Below are 21,658 nucleotides of genomic sequence, written 5' to 3' on the forward strand. Positions count from 1 at the left end.
TCTATCCATCTATTTATCTACCTAGCTAATCATCTCTGAAGTCTAGGGTAAGGTTGTCAGTAAGCATCTTCCATGCCTGAGGCCCATGAGGACAGACCAAATACAAGGGGTGGGAGAGGAGAAGAATGGGAAAGAACTTTGAAGAGTATGATACTTGCATCAAATCATAGGTTCTCACATCTGGAACTGAGGGTTGAGGAATCAAAATTCAAGAAGAATGAGACAATAGGAAGCCTTGTCAACAATATTGAATATCTAGAAGAATAGTTTTTAAAGTGGGGATAGGTAAATATCTAAGGGTGTGCTAGATACTCCTTTGGGGTGCAGGAAGTATTAGGTCATTTATATTTATTTGAATTAAAAATAAGAAAATATTAATATGAAAGAAGATACCATCTGTAGCCCGAGAAAGAATTGATAAATAGAAGTACATATGGAATAATTTTGCATATATATACATATTTACGTCTAATGATAACAATTTCTAGAGCAGAAAGGGAGGAAGAAAGAAAAAAAGACATTTACATGATAAATTTATTAAATATTTAAAAAGAATAGCAAGCTACACATTATAGATTTGCAGTTTCATGTGCAATCATCTTTTTATTATTCTACTATGTTATGGAAATGTTTCTTTTATTTCATAAATTTAAATTAAATGAAAATTGAAAAATGCTTATGTCCAAAAATAAAGAAATATTAAGCTTTACTAATATTTAATATATGTATAAGCAGCAGTGTCCTCACTCAGTGTAAAATGATTATATGCTGTGTATGGCAGGAGAGGTATCCTGAGTGATTATGGAAACTTCATAAAACACAGATATTGGTTGACTGGCATGCTGAAACATTCTTTTGCTATTAGTATTTTCTGACATATTGCATGTAATTTATATGGGCCCAAGTAAGTGTATTTATTTAGGGATTACACTCTCAAAATCTAGCCAAGTTAGCCCTCATATTATTTTTAAAAATGGCTTAAGAGATTATCTCTCATAAAGAAACCACAGGTCAAAGATAATACTGATGATAGCACAAACAAATGACAACTAAATGGGAGTTGAAGCTTCTCCTACTGCTGGTATAAGCTTTTCATGAACCACATTGAAAGGTATCTTTCTCAGTCATCTTCATGCTAAGACTTCAAAACCTTAGACTCCATCTCTGGAATCACACAGGGCTGTCTAATTGGTAAGCTTTCACCTTTTCTTGCCCAGACCAAGTCTTTCATCATCTAATGCGATGTGATAGGAAATTACACAAAAACATTATACTAAGGTAGTGCCTTGACATAATAACTATTCATAGTATGAAGCCATCACAATTAGCATAACATTTAAAAATGCAGCTTCTCCTCTTGAAAATGTTGTGTCATTTATAAAAATGCACACTCTAAAAACTTGGAACATCACATTTTCTAAACCTGTTTAAAAATCTTCCAAATAAGGAGCGTCAATGGGTTTGGAAACCATTTGTTAAAAATATAAAAATGCAACAGCTTCCAATTAGTTTGCAAGAACAATTGATTGACAACGAGAATGGAAATTGACTAGCCAAATCACAACAAAAACCTTTGTGTAATTGATGGATAGGACTGAAAAATGAATCTTGTGATTCAGTAAGCCCAGCCAACAGTGCTCTTCCTCCATTTGGATCTGTGTGTCTTTGTGAGTTATCTTTTTCAGCTGTGACAGTCATTAAATCTAAGTATATGAATAAATTGAACTTACAACCACAAAATGTCAAACTAAGAAAAGAGTGTCACTGAAACATTTTAAAAATACACAGAGGAGAGCAGAAGGAGGCTCAGAAAGGAAGGCAGATGAACTCAGCAGTGTTGCCACTACTGTGCTAAATTTGTTATATACTTAAAAAACAACCCAAATGCATATGATAAACAGTTTCATATACAAAGCTTTTTTCTGTTATTTGCATATGAAAATGTTCATATTTGTTGATACTTATCAAATTCATAATAAAAATTAAAATAATATTAAAATAATGAAATATATTCAATCATGTTACTTTGCTTGAAAATTGTATTTTATGAGAGTAAAAAAGATTTTATATCACTAATAAAAAATAAAACATTAGTAAAGAATGATTTCATATTTATCTCATTCTTTTTAATTTCTATTTTCCTATATATCTAATAATGTGCATAATGCATTAGCACAATAGTGTAAGCACATAATGTTTAAGCAAATATAAATATAACTGGGCCATGTCACTAAATTTTTTTTATAGATGATGTGTATATATATATATATAAAACCAAAAAGTTAGGAGACCATTCATTTAGATTCTAGAGGACTGCAACTAAGTTAACATCAAATGCAGATTTGACACAAGGGTTCAGTCAAGAAGGAAGAGGAAAAAAATGAAAGATTTAAGTTTAGTTCCCAATAGGTGGCATGCCAGGCTAGGATTAACACTATATACCTCCCAAGAGATACCTGGAAGAGCAAGCACCTGTATTAGGAGACCAAAAAGTAGATAGGAAAAGACCTAGGACAAACAGCTAGCACGAGGCTGGAGAGTTGTTCCTGTAAGCCATCAATGGGACAATTTCTTCCCCCACCCCTGCTACCATCTCGCTCTTTTCCCAAAACCATTTACTTAAGACATGTCCCTCCCAAATTTCTATCCAGTTTAGTCCAACCCTTCCCTTGTGCCACATTGAAAACTGTTCTATTATTCAAAAACATCCCTTAATACCAGACCTTTTCCTTCTGCATACTTTCTATCTTGTAAACCTAGATTACATCACACACACACACACACACACACACACACACACACACACACACACTATCCTTCATTCCCAGAATATATTACATCACTGACCACTCTCTCTAGCACTGGTCACCAATTTTTATGCCTACTTCTTGCTCCTTCCTCCCCTTTCCAGAGTCTCCTCTCACTCATCATTTAGATCCTCTTCTTTGAGGTTTGTTACATTCAGACACATCACCAAGATCATGGTGGCTGTTTTCTCTGGGTCCTGAAGTCAGTCTCCCTCCTTTCTCAAGTTCAGTATCTATCTTACCATTTTCCTCTTTAACTCACCTTCTGCTCTTCTACTTGAAGATTTCAATATACGTGAATTTCAGTATACATCCCATCAGTATACATACATCCCAGCCTCCCAATGCATCAGCCTCTTCTACTTCAGTGACTTCCACTGTTCTATCACTGATACACAAGCAATGGTCATGCTCTTCTTCTTACCATCATCACTCATAAACAGTTCACTTTCATGATCAAGGACTCTGAAATTTCTATCAAACAATAACCTCCTCTCCTTTTATCTCTCCTTCTACCTTACCCTTCCTAAACTTCTATCCTTCAGTGTTCTCTTGGTTTTATTTTCCTTCTTTTCCAAAAGGATGCTACAGTTGACCAGTTTGACCTTAACTATCTTCTATACTCAAATCCCTTGCCCCCACTTCCCATCATGACTCTTACCTTCAAAAATTCTTATTTAAACATATGTTGCTATAAGGTGCTAGAGAATCACAAAACCTGGCTACGTGGGTCCACTAACAAACTTATGTTATCTAATATCGGAAGGTCTCTCAAAGTACCATAATGTTCTAATACCTCCTTGGGGCAGCTAGTATTCCAGGCAACAAAACAGAAGTTTGAGGTGGATTTGCTTCTGGGCATGTGTGATGAAGAGGTCCTTCCTTCCACTTCTGAACATACACAATATGCCTGGTTTCAGTTGAACAGATAGAGTCTTCTCCCTACCATGAGTGACTGAGGTGCTGGTACTATGAAGAATGACAAAGAGTCTTTTGGTTGGCTGAGAAGCCAGAAGAACTAATGATGCAGAAGAGACTGAGTGTGGATACAAAAGGTGCCTGAGGATGATCTCATTCTCTTTTCTCTAGGGGCTTTAAATAAAGAGTGTTACTTTGAGCTGAAGGGTGACTGGGAAGCTAGGGTTCTTCCACCCACTCTGCAGATCACACCTCAATTTCTGTTGTTTTTCTTCTTTCCTGATCTTAAATTAATGAGTATTCTAAGATGAGAATGCACTGGTGATCAGTGAAACTAGAAGATCCAATAAAACCATCCAAGATCCCATAGACAACCAGCATCCCAGATCCAGGGGCAACAGAAACTGACTTCAGTGAGGGGCCAGTGTAGCAGCTGAGAAATCTTCTTGGCCAAGCCCAGCTGTGAATTGATTCCAAGTCTGAAACCTGCATCCTGGAAAGGTATAGTCTTGGTGAGTAATATTGATATCTTACTCCTAAAGTGAACTTCTTGGGAAGAGGTTGAGTCATGAGGTACTCCTTGGTCTTATGTGTTCCCTTCCTGTGTGCCTTATTAGCATGGTACTTTAAATTTGAGTCCACTCTCCCCAGGGGCTTTATAGGTGTACAAGAGGAGAGCATATCCCTTGTTTGGGGGAAAAATTTTTTTCTAACTACTATTTTTATTAAACTTTCTCAGACACTTTTAAAAAATATTTGATTTTATTTTCCCTCCCTCCCCACCCCACACTAGAGAAGGCCAATATTTGGAACAGATTTATAAATATATGTAAAACCATACTATATATACTTCTATTTATCAGTTCTTTCTCAGGGAGTGAAGAGCATTTATAATACTCAGAATAACTTGGTTGTTCACATCTATTTGAACAATATTGCTACTATTTTATAGAACATTCTTTTGCTTCTGTTCATTTTACTATTCATTATTTCATGTCTTTCCACTTTTTTCAGTCCCTTTTGAAAACAAACAAACAAATAAATACTGGTTGATGTCAAAAAGTCAGTTGATATGGGAGAGCACATTGGATGGGGCTTATGAATGAAGTGTTATAATATCCAAGCCCCTGAGGGTTTCCTGATAATAGAACCTTGAAGAGAGAAGAAATCATCTGCCTTCTGGGACTTGGTTTGCTCATGGGAAGAGAAATTGAGGAAGTAGCCCAGAAGGTAGGTTGCTCTCCTGAAATTGGCTATTGAACTCCCTTTAATTGCTGTTCCAAATATTTTTCCTTTCCTAAAGTTCCTAATGTTTCCTTTCCTAAAGACTCCCAGCTCCCTCTCAGTAGAGAATTTTGCTCCATACTGTAAGAAAAAAAAAAGAACTTCATATTTTACTGGGAAAATAGGAGCTGTTTACCGTGAGTTCCTTTATCTCCTCCTATTCTACATCTCAAAATCTTTTGACACATGCCCCATTCTCTCTGCCTTTGTTCCACTCTCTAATGAAGATTTGAGTCTTCTCTACATCCAGGTCAGCTCTTCTAATTGTGTCCTTAATCTCAGGCCCTCCAGTCTCCTCCAGTATCTTGACTTCATAATTGTTTCCTTTAGCTCTAATTTTCAATCTGTAGCTCTATTGACTGATTCACTTTAGTCTACAAAGATACTCAGATCTCCTCTAGGCTTAAAAAGTCTTCACTTGACTCTGCTATTCCCTCAACCTAAATCATCCTGGATCTTTCCACTGTTTCAAAGCCAAAATCTGACAGGAAAAAAAAGCTGTCTTTTACTTACAGTCTATACATCTTTTCCTCTTACTCACTTCTCAATCTGTTGTAATATGACTACCACTCAAGTGAAACTTTTCTTTTGAAATTTACCACTTTGAAATGGTTTCTTTAAAAAGTATTGGTACATTTTGTTTTTAAATCACCTTCCGTTGTAAATATATCTCTTTTGCTTGCCTTGCCTAGAGAGCCATACCTCATAACAAAGAAAATAAAAGAAAGAAAAAGTGGTTCAGGAGAACTAACATATTACCTGAGAGCATATGCAATGTTCTACACATATTATCCCCTACCTCTGTAAAGAAGGAAGGAAAAAGTATTTTCTCACCTTTTCTTTGGGGTAAAGCTTGGTTATTATAATTATACAGAAATCAGTTTCATTTACTTTTCATTTGCTTTGCTGTATTAACCAATAATATTTTAATTGCCTAATCCAATAGTATTTTTGTAGGCAACTGGGGTTAAGTAACTTGCCCAGGGTCACAGGTAAATGTGACTGGTAACTGGTAAATGTCTGAGGCCAGATTTGAACTGAGGTTCTCCCAACTCAAAGACCACCTAGCTGTCCCATCTAATGGTCTTTCTTAGTCCTCATCTTCTGTGACCTCTCTGTAACATTTAACTCTGTTGACCCCCTCTTCTCCTGGATATCATCTCCACCATGGGTTTTCATGGCTCTGCTCTCTCTCTCTCTGACTGTTTCTTCTCAGACTCCTTTGCTAATTCATGCCCTGCCCTCATGTTTGGGTATATCATAGGGCTTTGTCTTGGGCCCTCTTCTATTCTTTTTCAACACTCTCTCTTAAGGATATCGTCAGCTCCAATGGGTTCGATGATCATTTCTATGCAGATGACTGCCAGATATGGAGGAACTTATCCAGTCTGGGCTCCAGGTCTATATCAACAACTGTCAGTTGGACATTTATCTATCAGATATCCCATAGGCATGCTAAATACAGCATATACAAAACCAGAATTCATTTATCTTCCCCATTGTCCACACCAAACACTTCCTGAAATATAATTTCTCTATTTCTCTTGAGGAAATCACCATCCCTCTAGCAAATCTGGCTAACAACCTTGGAGTCCTTGATTCTTCTCTTTCCTTCACCCCCACATACAATCATCCCCTCTTGCTTGGAGTATTGTAATTGCCTCAATGCCTCCAATTTCTTTACTCTCTAATATATCTTCTACATAGCTACTCTACTGATATCCCCAAAGGAAAGATTTGACCATTTAACCACCCTGCTCAAGATACTCTACTAGTTCCAAAATTATTTTCTTTTGCATTTAAAATGCTTTAGAATCTGGCTTCAGCCTCCTTCATTGGGTTTACTGTGTATGACTCTCCTTCTACATAGGGCAGAACTCTGTGCTTTTCCATATATAGCTGTACCCCACCTCTAGAACATGCTCTTTTCTCACTCTACCTTATAGAATTCCTTATCTTCCTTCAGTGCTTACCTCAAGAATCACCTCCTCCATAGGGCCTCTTCAGAGCTGCTCATCTGCTATTTCTCCTCTCCACACCATTTACCATTGTATTTACTTAATATTTACTTAATTGAATATATGTTGCTCTCCCTCAATAAAATGTAAGCTATTTGAGAGCAGGGACTATTTTTCCCCTTTGTGTTTAAGTGTTTAGCACAATACCTAACACATAATAAACGTGTAAAATAAATGATCCAGATGGCTCAGGAGGAGAAAGTAAAGCTGGTGACCTTGCACAGTCCTCCCTCACTCAAAATAAAATCAAGCGCAAGTCATGTCATCATTTCTCTGATGTCATGGTCCTCTTTGAAAACAAAGGATGAACACAACAATACCTAACACATAATAAATGTGTAAAATAAATGATAGTTGTTGACTCTTTGTATTTGTAAACTTACCCTTTTTCCTCTTATATCTCCATATTGCATGTTTTCTTCCTTGTTGTTGTTCAGTCATGTCCAATGCTAGGTGACACACTGGAGTGCTTTGCCATTTCCTATTCTAACTCATTTTACAGATGAGAAAATGGAGACAAAGGGTTAAGTGACTTGCCAAGGGTCACACAGCTAGTAAGTGTCTGAGGCCAGATTTGAACTTAGGAAGATGAGTGTTCCTGATTGCAGGCCCATTATTCCATCCATTACACCACCTAGCTGCCCTTTCTTCATAGTAAGTCCCTAATGAAACACTAAAGGATGTAATATCAGAGTTAGAAGGTATCTCAGAGGCCTGTCTAGTTTAGTTGTTACTTCAACTATATTCAGTTGATAGAACATACTAACAAATGATCATTTAGCATTTTCTTGAAGATACTGAGTGAGGAGGATTTCCCTGTTTCTCCACTTCGTCAATTCCAATTCTGGATTCTTCTCGTTGTTAGGAAGTTTTTAAGAAGCCTAAATTTTCTTCTTTGGAATTCACATCCATTAAGTCCTGGTTTTGTCTTCTGTGGCCAAGTAGAACAAATCTAATCCCTCATCCACATAACAGTCTTTCAAATACTTGAAGATAGTCACCATGTCCTCCCTAAATACTTAGGACAGAGATAAACTAGTTTCAGAGATCAGGAGGAAAGAGTTGTTGGGGGGTGGGGTGGACTAGAAGCTCTATTCTCTTACGGGGGATCTGAGAAGAGGGAACCTATTCCAGAGAGGGGAAGTGGTAGTGGTGCTAGGGGGTCTTTGAATCCCTGAGCAAAATAAAGGATCTCTCAAAGTCTAATGAGGTCATGTTTACTCTATTTTCTTTTGAGGAAATATGGCTACCTGAAGCTACTGCATCAATCTGGCAGTTTTTCAGCTTGCTCAGTTTGAAAGGAGAAGGGGAATATTGTGTAATACAGGCTAGAGGTTAAGGCAAGAGAACCAAGGAAGAAATAATGGCCAGAAACCTGCTGGAACATGTTGTTTGTCCAGTTGCTATTCTATTGCCTTTTCAATGCACCTTGGTTCCCATGCCAACCTACCTTCCATAATCATTCTTGGCCTTAATACTGTACTGAAAACTCTAGTACACCCAAATACTACCTTCTGCTTCCTGCTGTGTTGGCAAGGAGACAGGATGAGCCCAGAGTCCAGACTGCTTAGTCAGAAGCCGGGCCAACAATCATTGGGAGACCTGAGTGGGAAGGTGACCACTTTGAGAAATGGGCAATTTGAGTGATTGTGGCATTATTTAACTCCTTGGGTTTTTTATTCTAGACTTTTACAGAAATGTGTTTTGAATTACCCCATTCTTTTTCTGAACCTAGTGAAGATTTAATGGAAATGACGGTTTATGATTAAGACAGACAATTTCAACTCCAGTATCCAAGAGGGGTCCACTTTAAGGAGTCAGGACACCCATACAGGTATTGTCTGATCTCCAAGAGGGGGAAGTCTGGGTGCCATAGTTATTGCCTTATCTTCAAGAAGAGCCTATCTTAGGAAGTCTGGGTACCAAATGGGTATCACCTGGTGTATCAGGAGGACTCCAAGATACACAGGAAGGCTTACTGTACCGGTTCTAAGATTTGCTTTTCTAAAAGGAAAGGTAACTTTTGAGGGGTCAAAAATCACTTTAATTAAGCACATATATCATTCACTTAGTTGAGGGGGAAAAGTTAGCACCCTGAACTTCAGAGAAAATACAAAAAATAATAATCAAAAGACAAGACTTCCAATTGCCTGACTGTAAGCAATACATACATCACAGATCAACAGACAGATCCAACTGTCTGACCATTACATACATATATAGTTACCAGAGAGAGAAGCACCAACATCTGGATTTTCAAAGGTGAAGCCTATTAATGGGAGGCAAAGATCTAATTAACATTACACCTGGTCTCTAAGATGGGCCTACATACTCTGGGTACTATACAGGTTATCACCTGGTCTCCAAGAGGGGATCACATAGGAAGTCTGGATACCATACAGTAATTTCCTAGTTTCTGAGGAAAAGAAGTGTTTCAGGGTAACTTAACTAGGACGCTAACAATGGAGAACAGAAGAAGGGAGAAATCTACACAAAAGGCTGTAATGGTCTCCAGCAAATACTGAGAGCTCCTGAGATTCATTGGCGCAATAACATTTGCCAATGTTGCAAAATAGCAGAAAATTAACACCATCTACTGGGAGTGGATGGTAACCATAGGGAGAGTGATGTGAATAATTCAATACCATCTGAAAACAGAAAATGAGAGCCTTATTTGGAGACGTATTAAAAAGCACATCTAAAGAGTCATCAGGGAGAGCCTTACCCATTGTCAGCCATAAATGGTCGAGTTTTTAAATTATCTCTGCTTGCTTTCAGAAACATATAAATTTGTTCATTTTTTTGGACTCTGGGGACTACGAGATTGTATCAGGATCACACCACACTAGATGATGTCAGATAGAAAACTCCCAGATTATTTGAATGGAAGCAGTGAAAAGTAATCAGGGAAAAGTCCCCCAAAAGGGATCTAGCCCTTAAGATCAGTAGAGGGAGTCTGGACAAGGCTCATAGGATCACAGGTTTCAAGTCAGAAGGACCTTAAATATCTTAGCATCAAACTCTCTCATTTTATAGTAGGATAAGTGGAGCCCCAGAGAAGCTATGTATGTACCTTCCTGGAGATCACACAAGCAGTTAAAAGACAAAACCAGAATTTGAACCCAGATACTCTGAGGCCAAATCCAGCACTCTCCTCTGCACCATGTTATCTTCCACTCTAATACTTCACTATATTCCTCTCTTCTTTCCTCTTCCATCTCCATATGGTTTTCCTTGGTGATTTTACCCAAGGATTGGATAATCATCCTGAGTCTCACCTCTCTTGTAATGAAAATTGACTTCTCTTCCTCAGTTTTTCCATCTGTAAAGTAAAGCTAACTAGATCATATGCTCCTCAGATCAGTCAGGCAACCTTAAATATGTTTGTATGAGCAAAACATTAGCAATTATTAAAATTCATAAAAATTTTATCTTTAGAACCAATCCTTTATGAGAGAGGACTCTCTGTATGGAGTCTTTCTTCCTGTAGCTAGAGGGAATGAAAACCAAATCATTAGCAATCAGAAATGAAAATTTGATTTTGCTGTGGCTGTAGCATTTTTAATTAGGGGAATGTCATATTCTGGGAAACAAACCAGGGTAATTAGAAAACCAAATTTACTATAAATTTTTGAGTTTATTAGACATGCCTGTGGAGCATGCCTTACCAGACTCTGTATCATTTACAATTACATCTATTGCCAAGATTCTCAGAATTCACATACATGATAATTTACTATATGGGGAATGATGCCACAGAATATCCCTTTGGGTTCTGACATGGAAAGCAAAATGGAAAGTATAATAACAACCATTTCTGATGTGAATAGCAAAGAATGGGTTCTTAATATGGCAAATATGACAGGGCTAAGTTTGAGAGAGAAAGTCCACTCCCTGCTCTCTCCAATGTTAGGACTTAGACATTCCAGAGCAATGCATTAAAAGGGGGGGTAGGTGAGGGGAATATGAAAAGATGTTATTGTGGGCAATGTTCTATTTAAAACTGTTTTGATTTCCTGTTTATTGCCATGATTGTCAGAATACAGAAAGAATAGTAATGACTGTTCCTTTACATTCATCATATAATAACACTTAATGTTCAGAATGATGAACCAGAGGCCCTTGCAGATCCAGAAAGATTCATGAATTATTTTAAAAATTCAGTTATGTTCTTATTAGTTTTATTGGTAAGTTTGTTTTCTTATGCTTCATTTTTTTTTCTTTATTCATTTTTGTCTTTGCAACCACTTATAGTAACTAAGATTGCCTTCCACCCCCAGCCAGTCTAAGACCTCTTTTTTTCAGGTTAAACGTTCCCAGTTTCTTTGAATAATCTTGTGCCATGGACTTGAGACCCTTCACCATCCTGGGATTCTAACATTTAGCACAGTGCCTGGCACACAATAGGTGCTTAATAAATGTATTTTATTATATTATTGTATTCAGGGTGGTCGAGGCAGTTAGGTTGTATAAAGGAGAGAATGCAAGGCTTGGAGCCAGAAAAACTTGAGTTCAAATCCAGCCAATTGACACTTATTAGGTGACCCTGGGCAAGTCACTTAACCTTTATTTGTCTCAGTTTCCTTATCTGTAAGAGGGGGATAATAATAGCACTTACCTCTCAGGGTTGTTGTAAGGATCAAATGAGATACTAATTGTAAAATGCTTAACATAGTGCCTGGCACATAGTAAGCACTATATAAAGGTTTATTATCATTACCCTGCTCTGGATACTATCCAGCTTCTCAAATATCTTCTGATATTGTGGTACTCAGAACTAGAAATAATATTCCAAATATAGTCTGACCAGGGCAGAGGACAGAGGAATCATTACTTCCTTATTCCTTGGAGCTAGACCTCTTTTAATACACACAGCTCAGAATCACATTAGATTTTTGGTTGCCACTTCAAACTCCCAACTCAAACTTTTGTAAAGACAAACTGCTATCTCGCTGGGCCTCAGGTATGTTGTGCTTATGAAACTGAGTTTGTTGAGCTCGGTTTTAAGACTTCATTTATGCCCAAACTTCATCCTGTCAGATTCCATCCAGTGCTCTTTTTCTAGGTATTTTAGGACTCTGATTATTCACTCGAGAAACGTTAAGTGCTTACTATATGTGGCATATATATATACAGGGCCAAGAACTATGGTAAGTATTACAGATACAAAAACAGGCAAAGGACAGTCCTTTACAAGTAGGGGGGACAAAATGCATACAGTTATATACAAAGCAAGTTACCTATAAGATAAATAAGAAATAATTCACAGAAGGCCCTGGAATTAAGAGGGGTGGGGAAGGCTTCATTCATGTGCTGAATACATAAACAATATATTATTCACGTATTAGCTTAGCTCCTTCTCCCTGCTTTTTGTCATCTGCATATTTAACAAGCATAGCATCCTTTTATCCAAACCATTGATACAAGTGCTAACCAGGACAAGGCCTAACACAAATCCCATGGAGAATTTGCTTTTCCTGCTTCCCCTCAATGCTAATGCAGTGGTGATTACCTCTAGTTTATCTTATATTCTTGTTTGTACAGAAATCTTTTCATGTTGTCTCCCTAGTTAGACTCCAAACTACTTGAGAGCAAGGAAAATCATTTGTCTTTCTTTGCATCCTCAGGGATCAGCTCAGTTCCTGGTGCTTAATAAATGCTTGTTGACCGCCTGGCTGAACTTCTCCGGATACTTCCCCACAAGCTGAAATAGAAACAACTATGCTTTGAATGCAACAGTTCAAACACTTCTGAATCCCTTTAATTGCATTATAGTCCAGCCCACATCTCTCCATCTTTTCCAACAGAATAATGTAAGGTACATTATCAGATGTTTTGCTAAAATCTAGGTAAACTATACAGATTTCCTCTTATCTATCAATTTGGTAATTGTCAAAAATGAAAATAAAGTTAGTCTGACATGACCTATTTTCTATGACATGACCTATTTTCTATTCGTAGCTTTGAGAGCTTAGGCTGGAAGGGCCTTACGGACCATCTAGTCCAGGAGTGGGGATCCTGTGGCCTTGAGGTCACATGTTGTCCTCCAGGTCCTCAAGTGTGGCCCTTTAACTGAATTCAAATCCCTTTGTTCCGTGAAGTTTGGATTCAGCCCAAGGGTCATACCCAAGGACTGAGAGGACCACATGCAACCTCAAGGGCGAAGGTTCCCCACTCCTGATCTAGTTCAATCCTGCCATTTTGTACATTTGGCCACTGAAGTCCAGAGAGATAAAACAATTTGCCCAAATAACACAAGAAATAAGTATCAGAACTATGATTTGAACCTATTTCCTCTGGCTTTAGATCTAATACTCTTCCAGGAAATCATAGGTATAATAGCCCACTCAAACTGGCTAGAGAAAGCAATTGATAAAGCTGCAAATCAGGGTTTGATTTATTGTTTTATTGATTGTCTAGACTCTAGGAAAGTTATGGATACATTTTTAGTAATACAGATTAAACTTTTAAGTGTGCTGTTGGTATATATGTTTTGGAGAGTCAATTGTTAACATTTACCAGCATACTCTTGCATATAAAACATATACACAAATACTATTGGCTGGGGGGGAGCTTAAACATTTCTAAGAGTTTAAAGGGATTGAGACCAAAATATTTGAGAAAGTGGGGGGGAGGAGGGAGAGAGAGAGAGAGAGAGAGAGAGAGAGAGAGAGAGAGAGAGAGAGAGAGAGAGACAGAGAGACAGAGAGACAGAGAGACAGAGAGAGAGACAGAGAGACAGAGAGACAGAGAGACAGAGAGAGAGAAAGAGAGGAGAGGAGAAGGGTGAGACATGAGCAGGTGACTAGAGGAGAAAATCTTCAGTTGGTCTAAGATGTGGAGAAAGGGCAGTATATGAGATTTTTATTCTGCCCTTTTCTGGTCAAGAGGGATGGAAGTTCATAGCCTTTGGCCATTTCCCAGCAATACCACTATTAAGTCTATTTCCAAAGATGAGTAGGGGGAAGGAAAAATAATATATGTTCTAAAATATTTATAGTAACTCTCTTTGTGGTGGCAAAGAAATGGAAATTGTGGATATGCTTGTGAATTGGGGAATGCCTGAACAAGTTGTGGTATATGATTGTGATGGAATACTACTGTGCTGTAAGAAATGATGAGCCTGATGATCTTAGAAAAACAAGGAAAGACTTGCATGAAATAATGAAGAGCAAAATAAGCAGAACCAAGAAAATATTGTATACAGTAACAGCAATATTGTTTTAAGAACAACTTTGAGACACTAAGTAATTAATGGCTATTATAGATATCCAAGTTAGCTACAAAGGACCTATGAAGGATGATGCTTTCCGCATCCAGAGAAAGAACTGATAAATAGAAGTACATATAGAATGAATTTACATATGTGTGTATCTACATATATATATATACATATATATGTACACACACACACATATGGTGGTGTTTGGTTGCTGTCCTTCGTTCTCGAAGAGGACCAAAATGACATCACACAATAAACAAAAAGTTTCAGTGTGTCTGACTACGGCTGATTATACCAATACAAGCTTGGAATGTTCTACCACAGGTTGGGCATAGATAATCCATGTGAACATTTGGGAGGATACCCAAATTTGCGCATCTTATGTTTCCTTTGCGCTGTCTCAATTCTGCTTTGCTCATAGAGCACAGCACCCTTTCTGATGTGGGCATGCCATGCTGAGCAGTCCTGTGCCAGTGTCTCCCATGTTGTACATTTAAATCCAAAGTTCTTGAGAGAGACCTTGAGAATGTCCTTGTGATCACCATGTGATCACTTGACCCATGTGAGTTCTCCATAAAATAGTCTTTTTGGCAAGTATACATTTTGCATTTGAACATCGTGGCAAGTCCATCAGAGTTGCTCTCTGAAGCATAGTTTGAATGCTTGGCAATTCAGCTCAAGCAAGGACTTCAGTTTCTGGTACCTTATCCTGCCAGGTTGTCCTCAGAATCTTCCTTAGACAGTTCAAATGGAAGCGATTCAGTTTCCTGGCCCATTGGCACTGGTAGATTGTCCATGTTTCACAGACATACAAAAATGAGGTCAGCACAATGGCTCTGTAGTCCTTCAGTTTGGTAGTCAGTCTAATACCTCTTCTCTCCCAGACCTTTCTTTGGAGCTTCTCAAACACTGAACTAGCTCTGGCAATGCATGCATCAGCCTTATTGTCAATGTGTACATCCCTGGAAAGCACACTACCAAGGTAAGTGAACTTATCCACAGCATTCAAAACTTTTCCATTTGTTGTAATCTATGGTTCCACACGTGGATGGTGTGGTGGTAGCTGATGGAGCACCTGTATATATTTGTGTCTAATGTGAGGGGGGAGGGAAGAAAAAAAGGAAAAAGGGAAAAAGAAATTTATATGAAAATTTTATCGTATATTCAGAAAGAATAGCAAGTTGCATATAATAGATTTGCTGTTGCATACACAATCATCTTTTTTTATCATATTATAGAAATGTTTATTTCATTCTATAAATTAAAAATTAAATAAATATTTTTTTAAAAAAGAGGGGTAGAAGTGGGGAGGCCATAAATGGGATCTACAGGGACATCTGGGAGCCCCAAAAGCTGCCATGATAGTGAATCTATCTTTCTAGCATTATCTCATACTCCTTCCTCCACTCCACTCTTAACCCTCTTCATATATTCTATGGTCCAGAAAACTCCCACAATTCTCTCTTCTTCCTTATGGAAATTTTCTTTCCTACCTTTTATTTCCTGTTCTGTGAAGTACCTCTTCATCCCATACACATAGATATTTCTACCAACTGAAATCATGCCCATCTGCCAAGACCCTTTTAGATGAAATCTACTCCATGAAGCTCTCCCTAATTTTCTCAGTTAGAATGAACTTTTCCCAACTCTCTTGGTTGGTTTCTCTAGTACATATTTATAGCCTGCTTTGTGTCATAATTATTTATATCTGATCTGCATACTGATTAGAAGCTGCTTGAAAACAGGAAGTATGTTATTTATCTTTGTATTTTAGTCATGATGAACCATAATCCTTGACCCATAGTAAATTTCCTTAGGGTTTTGTTAAGATCGTGCAGATTTTCATTAGAATACTTTGCCAATCTGTTATTATACATTATCTGTTTTGAAAATGTACGTTTTCTAGTACTGCTTGAGTGTTAATTCCTTTACATGTGTTCTTCCACTAAACTTTGATTTCAAGATGAGCACAAATCTTTTAATGTATTTAAAGGTATTTTTAAAATATTGTCTTTGTCCATTGGTTCAATTGGACCTCTGGATTCAAGTTTAGAATGATCAGTCTCTATCTTTCCTTAAAACATGCTAAGAATTTTACACTCATTGAATCCAAATGATTTTTTGATGTTACAGAAACACTTCATGAGATGAAGTACCTATATAACTTGTCATCCATCTTTATCAAATGTTTAATAAGATGCTTGGATTTGACTCCCATTTTAACTAAGAAGTCATGCTTAGGACATACTGAATTAATACTGAGTTCTTCTTTACACTCCTGGGATTTTTTTGGACACCCTTTTTCTCCTGAGCAAATGTATACAGTTAAGAGATAGAGATGTAGCTTTACCTATAGATGAAATATCGCTATAAATATATACACATTTCTATTGGTATAACATCATATATTTTTATGGTATAAATGGGATGCTTTATATAAAGAACATAAATACATAATTGACATAATTAGAGAAATCACCAGTGATATTTTTATCCTTTCTTAGTAGATATTCAGTATTTCCTGTTAAGAACACCGGAAACAGGCTTGTGCATGAGGGGAAGATAGTCAAGTGTTTTGATAGTAGCTCGTGAATTACAATCAGACATTTGAGCCAATAATTCTGTCTTTTATCCAGTTTTGTCAAGAAGCTAGGATTTCAGTCATCTCTCATGATGTAACTATAAATCATTCATTATATTAATGGTTCAGAAACTGTGTAACATTTGATTTAACTCATTTTTTGTTGTATTGGACTTCGTATGACTTCCTGAGTAGCACACTGGGTAGTGTGCTAGCCCTGGAACCAGAAAGATCTGAGTTTACATCCTAGCAAGTCACTTAACTTCTGTCTGCCTCAGTTTCTTCATCTTACAGATCAGGATAATAATAGTATCTACTTTCCAAGGTTATTGTGAGGATAAAAAGAGATTATGTTTGTAAAGCCCTTGGCAAATCTTAAGGCGCTATATAAATGCTATTTCTCCTTCATCTCCTCTTTTTTTCTCCTCCTCCTCCTCTTCCTCCCCTCCTATCCTTCCTCTTTCTCCTCCTTCTCCTCCTTCTTCTTACCTATGTCATCTTTGCCTTCTTTTTTCTCTTCTTCCTTATCCAAATCCTCTTTCCTTTGAGCTTCTTTTTCCTTTTAATTTATTTACTCCTCAAGACTGTAGTAATTTTTAAAATTAATGTTGGATTGTTCATTTTGTTCTTAGTACCACTTTGATTTCTTAATCTTTTGACTTTTGCTTTTAATTGCTGATAAAGGGAATCTAGAATTTTGAATATATTTTTTGGATTCCATTCTGTTTTCTTTTTTTGCTATATTTAAGTGGGTTTCAGTCATATGGCTTTGAAGTTTTCTACTACACACTCTAGTTAGATATTAATGTAATCTCCCAATGCCTTTCCACAGATCTTCAATTGTTTTCTCAAGTGTTTTACTGCTCCGCCCCCTCTAATACTTATGGCTTTCATTACAAGACCATTCCACTTTTCCTCCTATGGTATTAACCATAGAACTGGTCACCACATAAATGATTATGTCCAAGTCCTAAAATGTTTTTATACTTTCTGTCAAATACTGTGGAAGAATGTATTCATTCATGATGGTCACAGGAAACACCAACTTTTTTGAAATACTTTCTTTTGATATAGTTGGGCTGTTGGTTTGATTTGTGCCTTTGAACTCAAAAAGGGCTTTGCAAAATTCTAGCCTAAATATGTCCATCTCCTTTTCAAAACCATTTGAGACACTGGGACTGTTTTGCCATCTCTTTGGTTTTTAGGTAGGATTTCTGGAGTTGGCATTATGTCAAAATTTCCAATGACCTCAGGTTTCTTCAACTTTTTCTTTTTCAGATTCTAGTAAATCCTCAATTTTAACTCTTATTTAATATACTCCAGGCTCAAGGATAAAGTTTTTTCTTATTATTGCCCTCCGCTAGTCAGCAGTATTTTTTGTGTGTGACTTGGAGCTGAGGGTCCAAAATATCAGTATAAGATCCTTGCCTATTACTGGTGTGAAAGGTTTCTGGCTTTTTAATGATACAGTGCTGGCACATAAAGAAAGTGTTCATGTCTCCAGTCTATTTCACACATTCTAGTGATTTGCCCACATTTCCAACAAGTAAGGTATTGATTATCCTGATTTGTTTGGGCTTCTTTTAACTTCTTGGAATAAGAAAACATGAAGTAGAACAATGCGTTATCATAACAGCTTCTGGTACCTGATGAAGTCCTTGCTGTATATAACACTAGCAAGCATTTTCTTACTTTGCTGTTCCCTTACCCTTGCTCTCTACTTCTGCTGCTTCCTAAACCTACTGCCAACATGGATAATGGGTTAGACTTTGAAGGGCTATCATCGTCATCATCATCATCATCATCATCATTATTTCATCCTTCTCATAGTTGTGTTAGATAGAACTCAGAAACTGCCCTAGTCACTATTATTATTTCTCATTATTTTCGGCTTTATATTTCATGGAAGTTGAAGTAGAAATGGTCCTGTGACAAATCACTATCTTACTGTTGTTCTTTTCTCTTTAATGTTCAGAGTATTATTGAGCAGACAGATGAAAATGTTTTTGTTTGGTTTGGTAGTTGAATGAAAGTGTAGGGACGTAAGCCCATTTTCTGTAGATTCAGTAAAAGTGTCTTCAGGACAACTACGATAGACAGAATTATGGGGACAAAATGTCTTCCATACTACTCTCATGTGGTTTCAATTTCTTCTGTTGGGTTTTATATTTTGAGTTTTTATTCTAAATAGTTGGGAAGTTATGAGTGTGTAATATTTGGTAACAGTTATTAAAAAGTAGTATTCATGAGTTTTTGTGGGTCAAACGTTATGTATGTCCAGGCAATAATAGGTGACAGTTGTCTCTGTAATAATGTCCCAGTTTTAATACAGTTAACTTGTTGAGCCCTTGAATATATTTTAGGGTTTGTATTTGTAATGTAGGAATTTGTTTTATGATAACTTATGAAGAATAGCAATCTGTTAGTGTATAATTCTGTACAATAATTTTGTGGTTCTAGGTATTTGGTGGGTGCTAAATTTGGGCACTTCTCAGGCTGCAAAATGGTAGTTTCTACCATTTTGTACTGTTTCCTCACAAAGTCTGCACAAATTTCGTTGTCCGTTCAAATTTCAGGGTGGACTTTCTGTAATTTCCTGTGATTATGATTACAATGGCAGGCCATTGACGAAATGTGAAACCAAGCCCACGGGCTTCAATAACACATAAGCTTGGCAATCATTTATAAATGATAACAGACATTCTAGTAATAGGCTAGCCAAGTCCCTTGATAGGAATATCAGTGCTCATGGATGGTGGGGTGACTCCTAACTTTCCATTAGTTGTTGGAGGGCTATGGAAAGTGTTGTGTGAATGAAATGTCAAACTGAGAGTTTCGTTGAACAACAGTCTGAATTTAGCCGGAGACCTCTTTCATTTGAACTGAGTTTCCTCAAGTTCTGTGACAAGTTTGAGGTGTTTTAAAAAAACTCAAAGCTAAAGTTTGGACAAGGGAACATTCGGGTATCATCTGCCCCAAAATGAAAGACAGATGATTATTTCTGACAAAAACATCCCACTGGTAACATGGAAACTGGGTGGAAAGAGAGCAAAGTCATTCTATGGAGCTCTGAGACAAACTCTGCAGTCAGGGTTTGGCCAGGTCAAAGCTGCCTTAAGGAAGCTTGTCCCTGGTACCCATGGAGGGTCTTGAATACAAGATGTGGCTTGGAGCTACTGGGTGGAAAAATGAGCACATCTGAGAGATGTATATGTTGATTAATGCTGTGTGATGATATAGCAACCAAAAGGAAAGGAAGCCTGGATTGGCTTCCTGGTGTTTGGTTTCTTTCCCTCTGAAGTAACTGAGCAAAATGAAGTGTCTATCCCCAAAACATTTGCATGAAAATGACTGGGACTGATAATGAGAGGAGAGAAGGATAGACACTGTCTATGAGAGTCTAAGGACAGATAGAAGAGAAGAAAATGATAGACCTGATTCTTTGTCATCATTTTACACCAGTGAAAAGGTATTGAGGGATTGGAGGATTCTAATACTGATGGCTGATTTGTGTGGCTCTGCCAAGATCCCTCAGCAATTTATACACATTCTCTCATCTGAGCCTCACAGTGGCCCTATGAGCCAAATAGGAGGGATAGAATGATGCCTATTTTACAGATGAGGAAACTAAGGCTGAGATAGGGTAAGTGACTTGTTCATAGTCACAGCAAATAAACATCAAAGGTAGAATATGAACCCAACTTTTCCTGACTCCAAGTCTAGCTTTCTATTCACTATACCAGGCTGCTGCAATAAAGACTTACTAATCTTACCTGTGAAACAGATGAACTGTTCAGAGCCATAAGAAAATCAACAAGGAGGCAGGGACAGACAGACATGTAGACAGGAGAGAGAAACAGAGAGACAGAGACAGAGAAACAAAGACAGAGAGAAACAGAGAGAGAGTGTGTGGGGAGAAGCAGAGACAGAGAGAGGGAGGGAGAGAGAGACAGAGACAGAGAGAGAGAGAGACAGAGAGAGAGAGAGACAGAGAGAGAGAGAGAGAGAGAGAGAGAGAGAGCACACCAAACCCTCCATTAATATACCTTTTCCTTCTAGCATCAGAGAGCCACAGTGCCAGGAAGTTTTTGTAGAGCAGAATCCCCCCCAAAGAGGAGCTCTCATACACTGGATTGTAATTGACTCTGGGAGGCATACATATGTCTTGGGGACTAACAGTTTTTCCTTTGAAGATTTCTCCTTTGTTTTCCTTACTTTCAATAAAATGTTATTCTGTAATACTATGAATCGCCTCTCTGGAGGCAAGGATCAGTATACCAAGGAGTACCATACATGTACTGTTCCAGATTTTCTGGGTGGGGGTTATGAGCTATAAGGGTTTTTAAAAAACCCCCAGAGTAGAGATAAACCCCTCATATCATAAGAGAATCTCCAATACAAGGGTTACAATATTATAATATAGTCAACAAGGCAGTCTCTGAGCCTGGATACAGTTTGCATCCTAGGCATAGCTTCTAAATGAAATCAAATTGAGCAGACAAATATTAATATGATTTTCCCACATCTACAAATAGCATCTTGAATCCTATCTGCAATAGAACAGAGCTATACAAGTAAGTTCATGTGGCTTGTAGAATGACCAGAGTAGATGCTCTCCGTTCTAATGATTATACATGTCTTTAGCTGGAGGAAGTAAATGACATACAGGAAAGTATGCTAGAACTTCAGTGAAAGAGTCTGGGTTAGAATCTTTAGTGCACCACTTACTGCCTGAATGGATTATCACTGAACCTCCCAGGGACTCAGTTTCCTTATCTGTATAAAGAGAGGATCGGACTAGGTAGCCAATAAGGTTCCTTCCAGCTCA

At 37.6% G+C, this 21,658-nt stretch overlaps 1 long non-coding RNA gene across 1 annotated transcript; it reads left to right on the top strand.

Moving 5' to 3' along the window:
- The first annotated feature begins 3,156 nt into the window (after positions 1 to 3,156).
- On the top strand, positions 3,157 to 12,936 carry LOC140528246 (uncharacterized). The gene is made up of 3 exons (XR_011975125.1): positions 3,157 to 4,237; positions 4,740 to 4,955; positions 12,655 to 12,936. It is a non-coding gene; the product is annotated as an uncharacterized lncRNA (long non-coding RNA).
- Positions 12,937 to 21,658: the final 8,722 nt, after the last annotated feature.

This window comes from Notamacropus eugenii, chromosome 1 (assembly GCF_028372415.1).
Source record: "Notamacropus eugenii isolate mMacEug1 chromosome 1, mMacEug1.pri_v2, whole genome shotgun sequence".
NCBI lineage: Eukaryota > Metazoa > Chordata > Mammalia > Diprotodontia > Macropodidae > Notamacropus > Notamacropus eugenii.